Raw genomic sequence first — 8317 nt, 5'->3', positions numbered from 1 at the left:
ACAAATCGCCCGCTGAGGTGTCGTCTGCCAGGTTGCATTCTAGCTACAACAAGCCCAAGAGTGGGGCAAGTATGTCGTCAAAGGACACCTTTCCTGTCTCTGATAAGAGCAATGGTAATCACCCATTTCCTTCTCATAAATGGCTCACCCTGTCATGATAGTAGTTTGTGGTAAAAGTTGTGCCTAGTTGTTGGCCATGTCCACACTTCATAAGTGGTACTGTTGAATGCATAGTTTTACATGCACGTTTGCTGTTTTTCTAATCCAATGGTAGCATCTCGGAAGGTGCAATATCCCAAGAAGACCAGATTCTGCTTTACACGACATGACCTACATGAAGAGTACGGTTTGAGCTTGGAAGGCAAGCTATACCAGCATTTGTCTGATGAGGATGTGATAGATGAGGATTGGTTGTCAGTCTTCATAAAGAAAAGGGAGAAAGGTGTCAGGCTCTTCTTTCATCAAGTGTGGCCAAAATATGCAGAAGAATGTAGGTTATTGTTTCATAAAGTGTATCAAGCCATGCCAACCAGCAAAGAAATCACGCACAAGTTTTCAACCCTTTTTGTATATGAGAGATGTCCAGCTGCCATGCAGAGTCCAAAGGGTCAGTAAAAGGTTGGATGGGCTGTTTTTGGTGAGCAGGTCCTAGAACATTGTAAGAAGCTCCCTGGTGGGATGGAAAAAAAGCTCAAGAATTGGGTTGATTGCAATGAGGGCAGTGAGCAGGTGACTCAAACCACATAGTCCACTCCGAAGTCTCTCATTGACCATGGGGGGATGACAGGGAAAAGCTCTATTTCTTGCAGTTTGGGCTCAGTCTAATCTGAATTGCAGCTTTGTTAACCTCCAGATTTTGGCAGAAGTGGAGTAGATGGTGGCTGCAAGAAAGACAAAACTAGAGTGTGTGAAAAGCACACTAGGTGCAACCCAAGTCCAACTACAAGAGAAAAGCCAAAGAATGTGGAAGATAGAGGGAACATCATTAGTTATAGCCATGCTTCAAGGGCAATTGAGTGAGTTGCAAACACTACAGGCCAGCATGAAGGGAGAAGGTGGTGCCTCTGATTCTGAATTTTTGGTAATTGATGCAAAGATCATTGCTCTCTCAAGTGCGTTGATCGCCCTTGGGGCTGATGCAAGCCACTCCCAGATTAGAGCCGATATTGATCGTATAGAGGTACGCGTCAAGAGTGATACATTGTCTATTAAAAGTAAACCTTGTATTTAGGTTTACATTATGTCTAAGGACCATAGGTATTTTAAAGGATAGTGTAAGTACCATGTGGACAAGATCAACTCTCAATATTCACCACTTGACTGGGATTGTGTTTCACATGGTACTTTCTACAAGTGCCAATGGAGTCTTATTGGTACTGAACAAGGCACTGTAAGTAGATAGAACTACTTAAACTCCACCATTTCACAAGGGTTAAATATGACATGGTACTTTGTATAAGTACCAATGGATCCTTATAGATGTTTCACTCAAGCTTAGGGATGGTAGAAACGAGGTAGAACTGTCAAATTTCACTGCGTGCATGTGATAATATAGGTACTTTTTGTAGTACCCAATGAGACATTATTGGTGCTTTGTAGAGCTTAGGGTGGTAGCAAATAGGTCATGCTCTGAAAATTTACCATTTGACAATGATTGAATAGATCATGGTACTTTTTGTAAGCACCAATGGAAGTTTACTGTCCACTGCTTCACAAAGATGAGGGATACTGGTGGAAATCACAAAGTCCATGTATGTGACTATGATTTAAGGTACTTTTTGGAGCTAATTAATACGGAAGCTTTTTGTATGGTAGTTCAAATTGAAGGTGCAACCATGAGTACTACATAGGTACTTGTACATATTGTTGTATTACTTGGTAGAATTTACAGTACCTGTCATAGGTTTATTTAAGAAACCATATGCATTTATCTTTCAAAGTACATATTTCTTGGGCCCAAAGTACATAGGCCTCTTTTTCAAAGTACCATGCATGTGTTTGTACATTGTGAAATTACATATGCCTTTTTTCAAAGTACCATCCATGTGTCTGTACATTGTGAAAGTACATATATGCCTTTTTGCAAAGCACCATGCATGTGTTTGTACACTGTCAAAGTACCTATTCCTTTTTTTCAAGTTCCATGAGTTCCACATAGGTTCTTTATACATAATGTTGTATTACTTGGTAGATTTTAAAGTACTTGTCATAGTTTTATTGATAAATTATATTCATTTATCTTTCAAAGTACATATTTCTTGTTTCCAAAGTACCATGCATGTGGTCGTACATTGTGAAAGTACATATGCCTTTTTCCAAAGTACCATGCATGTTTTTGTACATTGTGAAAGTACATATGACTTTTTTCCAAAGTACCATGCATGTGTTTGTACATTGTAAAAGTACATATTTGTCTTTTTTGCAAAGCACCATGCATGTGTTTGTACATTGTGAAAGTACCTATTAGTTTTTTGCAAAGTACCTTCAATGGTAAGTTCTTTTGATTGGTACTCTGAGCCTATCCTTGGTACTGTCATAAGTCCCTACATTGTATCCTTGCTACTTTTTTGACAATACTTGCAATTGCTGGTTTCAACATACCCTTGATATCCCTTGGTACTATATGTATAAGTAATCATGATAGTTTATTTAATCTTGGACAGATGGACTAATATTTACCTCCCCTTAGTGGTGCAGAAAAAATTGCTTGACCTAGTAGCATCAGAAGCTACATGTGCTGCTCAAGTCAAATTTTGTGAGATCTTGCTAGTGCAAGTGAAGAGAGGTGATTCAATGTTGCTATGTCCCACATCTGGCGAGCATGGGAGTCAATTGCATGCCAAAGTGACTGTTCTAGGAGCTTGTGTTGCATGTGGTTTAGGTTTTGTGGGTTACGATGTCGTGTGTGTGTATACACTAGCATGTGGTGATACATACCATGCTTTGTGTTTTGCTGGATGGGTTGCGTAAGAGAAAGTATGTGCCAACCCCTCCTGTAAGCAGATTGTTCCGGAATCAGCAAAGTCAATGCTTGTGCATAATGGTTGGTTTTTTATTCTCCATGTCTGCCTTGATTACTAGAGTTTGTTAAGAATGCTTTTAACTTATTTTGCACACTTTTGTGGTGTAGTGGTAGGTTCCAGTCATATGCCTTATGCAGCAACATTACCAGTTGAGGTTCCAATACAAAATGTTGATGCAACTCCCGACGCCCCCACTGTGGACACAAACATGCATTTTGTTGATCAGTCAACTCCAGCTGGTAGGGAAGGCTCATCCTTGGCAGGTGACAAAACTCTAGCTGGCGAGGAAGGCTCGCATGTGGCAGGTGACAAGACCCCAGCTGTTGAGGTGGAGTCCTCTGAATAGACAGAAGGTGAACCAAAACAAAAGGTAATTGAACCAGTGGAAGATGCTGATGTTACTTTGACGGATGCTGTAGCGCAAGAGGGAGTGGAAGCCTTGCAAAAATGGTTCACGGTGATGCAAATCCAGATTCCCCTGTCTTCCTTAGTGATATGGTGAAGAACTCAAAGAAGTGAAAGAAACAAGATGATGGTAAGTTGTTTTGGCCACAAGACTTGGATCCTTATAGGCATTGAATATTGTCCCCCCTTTATGGTGCAGCTGGACAATCCAAAAAGGCACGAGCAGCAGATATCAGCCGTTCAAAGCAGCAATATAACAAAGCTGAGGATGAGAGTGATGATGAGACCTCCTTTACGCATGAATTGTTCAGGAAAAGCATCTTAGCACATAAAGGAAGTTTGTAGGTTCAAGCTCATTGATAGTGTCATTTCTGTAACTTATGGTCATGCTGAACTGCGTGTAAGTCGAGTAGGTCTTGGTTTCGCGTGGAGATGGAAAAGCGACGAGCAAGGAAGTTCCGGAGTCACTACCTCCCCCGAAGTACCCCATGAAAAGTACTTCCCTCCGACATCCCAGTATTATTTCCAACCCCCCAAAGCCTCGTGTTTGCAAGAAACTGTGACATTTGTCACTTAGTGTCTTCACTCTCTTGTAATGTCAAGAATCTTTCATTCTTGCTTTTGGAATACAAATGTGAATTTTATGTTGGCCTCCATTTGTCTTTTTTGCTTTATTTATAATGATCCCGTTTGTACAATGTTCGAAAGGTGCTTAGTCTATTCCTTTTCAATTTGCAACCATGTCTTTTACAGAGATACCAAAGAAAAGGGGACTCTCAAACTGCCTGTCGAGGAAATAATAATCATCAGAGATCCACTGCCCTATGTTCCAAGCACAATCACATCATTTCTATTTGATAACCCTACACGACCAGCATTAGTGTTTGATATTAATGGTGTTCTCTGTGCTTCACGGTTTAAATCTGACCCTCCTGATTTGGAAACTACTGCATTCGACCTCATTCAAGAGTCGAGGGACAGGTTGATTGAGCCTTTTTCAGAATTTTTGCTATATGTATGATTTATGCATGGCCACCGAGTGGGAATTGTTGTAGTTTTCAGGTACCTCTTTGTTCCCAAGGATGCAAAATAGTTCTTAGCTTGGGCTATGGGCTGGAAAAATATTTACATCTGCAGTTCAACAATGCTATAAAGAGTGGACAGAATAGTCTCTACAGGTTTTGAGGGGATTTGTGACTACTTCAGTGGATGGTCAGGACAATAGCTATGTGATGTAGCCACATTCTCCATGGCAGGTGGAAAACCAGTTTTTTTCAAGAATTTGAAAAATTTTCTGAAGGTGGTTCGACGATACGATGCGAGCAATGTGCTATTGATTGACAACAGTTTTTATAAATGCCATTATAATCCTCCGGATTCCTAAATCATTGTACCTAGCCTAGAGGAGCGGCGTAGTGACTGCTTGTCCAGGGTCATGAAGGAGGCTCTTGTGAAATGGCGTGATGCTATAGATCGGTCAGCCGAAGCTGTCACCTTCAATAATGTGAAGCCTACATTGGAGGAAGACTATGTTAAAGCTGTACTTCGGCGTGGTGGAAAGATGACCAGTTATGAACAATACTTGAAAGGGCCACAATTGATGCCAATGCTCTTTAAACGCTAGTGTCTCTACATTGTCATGTAGTGGTGTATTTGTAAAGAACTTATGTAATTTTGTGAAGCCAAGTTTTGTAGCAACCCCTTGTATAAGCAGACTTGTCATTACAACTACCTATTTGTAAGCTAACACTCTCCACAAATCCATGTATATGCCTACTTCTCATGAGGTATGTTTCTTTTGGAAACATTCAGAATGCCTCTGTACTGACTGCCTAACATGTAACTAGTCGGCAACACAAAAATTGAATTTATAATTATTCCATTATTTCACTATTGTCGTTTTGGACTCAATTTATTTTGTGGGTAGTGTGTGCTTGGTTGTGGCTGTGGATGGTGTGTGAGATAGGCAAATGAAGGCTCCAAAGTTAATGTTCCGGCATTAGACAAATACATGTGACAATGCTGGGAGACTGTACTTAGAGTACCAAATTTACAGATATAGTGCATTCATGATACTTAAAGTACCTAATCTGCACACTTTTACAATGAAGAACATGCACTTAGAACCTGTGATTGGTACTTTAAGACTACCTAGATACCCCCTATAAGTCCCTGAACAAGCAGTAAAGTGCTTGAAACCTGAACTATAGTACTTAAAGTACCAAATTTAATGTTATGTTGCAAAAAGATAAAAGTAAGAATCAGGAGGCTACATTTGTGATTATGTGTTTTTGGAGGACTCAAATACAATGAACAGTAATTGTAGCAAAAGAACTATTAATCAGGTACCAATATAGAAAGACCTTCAAGACCCTTGGCATGCTGTTGTACACATTTTCATAACCTTCTATAGATAATCTGAACTTATGTGGCTCACCATGTAAGGGTTCCAAGGGTATCTTGATGGATCGAACCAAGTGCGATGCCAACAACACTTTTGACCATTCAGTAATAAACATCCTTGGTACCATCAACTAGCTCATAGTAGTATCCCTCAACCAGATATGAATTTGGAAAAATGCAATTGTCCCAAGAATCTCTTAGCGCTCGTGCTGTTTTGTATTTCTCCTTTGAGCACCTCAAGAGGTAGAAGTCTGCTCCATCTTCGTTTGCATTCATGGCAAAGTTGTCACCTACACACAGAGCATCACTGATTGCATCGTGATGTCCACCATACATCGGCAAATCTGATCCTTCGTTGTCACTTGATTGATCGCTTTCTCCATCACTGCCATCCAAGGGTTCGATGCTGATGTAATTCCAGTCTCGGGGGTTTCACTATGTGTAAAACTACCATATCACGTGCGTTCAAGACATGTTTGTAAAACCCCTTATCTGTGAATTTTGTTAAGAATATAGTGTACCCTTTTCTTTCAAAATCTGTAAGTTTTCTTCAAATTTGAAAAAATAATATTATTCTGTATATATATTTATGTAAGTTTCAAGAACTTTAAATACCCTTCTGTTGAACTCACGTGATAGGTTACATTTTTATTAGGTGACCTCCTCGGGCTTCCAGTTCTCGATGTGTGTGTTGTTAAGGCATCGCCTCCAGCGTTGTGACATACAACAAACAAAAACATGAGAGAGTTGTAGCGTAGTGCACACTTGGCATTCCTAGAGTGTCCATTCACACAATACAATGAGTGTGACCCTTCCACTTGCTTGCAATTCCATTTCCTCTCCCTAGGTACATCAGCCGCTTCGACATCCCAAAAAATTCGAGTCACCTCTGACTGGGTGTTTTCATCATGAAATTTATGTTTCAAGAAATTGACCACATCCTTGGCAAACTTCATGTGCAAAGCATCAGGTTTCAATTTCTCATGTGTAAGAGCCCTTTTGACGATAGCACCAACCCCATCATGCTCTCCTTTGCCATGGCCCGATGCAAAAAAACTCCATAGCATCTCAATGCCAGCCAAAGAGTAGTACCTAGATCAATCACACGTCTCAAAGACTAGGAAAGAACACAAAACTCGCACGCTTGTTTAAGAGTCAAAGGAAGCTAGCATACCTTGACACAAAGAAAAATGGTATAGATGCCTTGAATTGAGCAGCACATCCATCTGACTAGACCCAATGCCACATCAAGAAGTTGAAACCTTGCTCCTATAGCCACACATTATGAACTTGCATACAATGTTATACAAACAATGTGTCATGCTCTTTGTCATCAGATATGTAAAAATGTATATATTTTAAGACCCTGTCAGCCTCGTCCCGAACATAAGTGATGTGCACCAAGATGGTGACTTGTGAAGAGTACCAATGCATTGATTGGATTTCATTTTGCTCCTTGAAAGAGTAATTTTCAGCAAAGTCTATAACAGAGACTACCACGTTTCTAGGAAACCTTTGAATGCTGTCTTTGAATCGTTGAGATTTCCACCTGGCAATAAAATTGTGTTTGATGTAGATGGTTAGATGATTTTCAAGGAAGGATGTAAAGTCCTTGCATCCCATCTCCTTGACCAGTAGATCCTTGCGCTTCTTGCCTTCTTGATGGGATGACGCAATGTCTTCAAACACGTTTACTCAAATCTGGAATGCATTTTCATATTTTTCTCTTGGACAGAGCACTTACCGCTTTGATCACATTCTCCCTTCAAGCAAGACAGTTTATGAAACGTAGACTCATCTGGCTTTGGACATAATACCATCTCATCCAAGTTGTTGATGCTACTATGCGTGTATGTAGTAGCTCCACACTTTCCTAGGACCTCTTCTGTGAAGCATATATCACAACTGCAGCCACACCCTTCACTGTACACTCCTGTCTTGTTTTGTCTCATCTGGTTGAATGCTTCTTTGATGTATATCATTTGTATGTGAGCAATATAGAAACAAAATCCTTCAACTTGTGAACAAACCAAGGCTTCAATCCCTCAAAACATCTGAGAGAGATCTTGATGTGTGAATACTGCATTTGGAATCTCCTATAGAGCTCCACCTGTCCAATGAAAAGTAAATCTCATCAAAACCTGTAGTCAAAACAAGGTCAAAGTCATTGTAACTTGAATTTTCTACCTAACATGGTACTTTCCTAGACCTTTCATTAGGTACTAAAGTACCTTGGACAGTGTAGATGGTACTTTAAGAAGTATCAATTTCTACAAAGTACCTAAGCCTCTGCAATTGGTACTTTAATAAGCACCATAAAGACTACCTATAAAGTACCTATATACCTAGATTTGGTATTTTGGAAGTACATGTTTGGTCTCATGCTAGCTTTAAGAAGTATCAAATTTTGCAAAGTACCTAAGCCCCTGCAATTGGTACTTTAATAAGCACCACAAAGACTACCTCTAAAGTACCTATACCTAGAT

General features: G+C 40.0%; 1 pseudogene; it reads right to left on the bottom strand.

The window, feature by feature from the left end:
• Positions 1–1934: 1934 nt before the first annotated feature.
• Positions 1935–7813, bottom strand: LOC147462141 (uncharacterized; annotated as a pseudogene).
• Between the last annotated feature and the right edge of the window lie 504 nt (positions 7814–8317).

The sequence above is a fragment of the Adiantum capillus-veneris genome, chromosome 3 (genome assembly GCF_014529385.1).
Source record: "Adiantum capillus-veneris isolate H3 chromosome 3, ASM1452938v2, whole genome shotgun sequence".
In the NCBI taxonomy this organism is placed as follows: domain Eukaryota; kingdom Viridiplantae; phylum Streptophyta; class Polypodiopsida; order Polypodiales; family Pteridaceae; genus Adiantum; species Adiantum capillus-veneris.
This window is presented reverse-complemented; position numbering and strand designations above follow the sequence as displayed.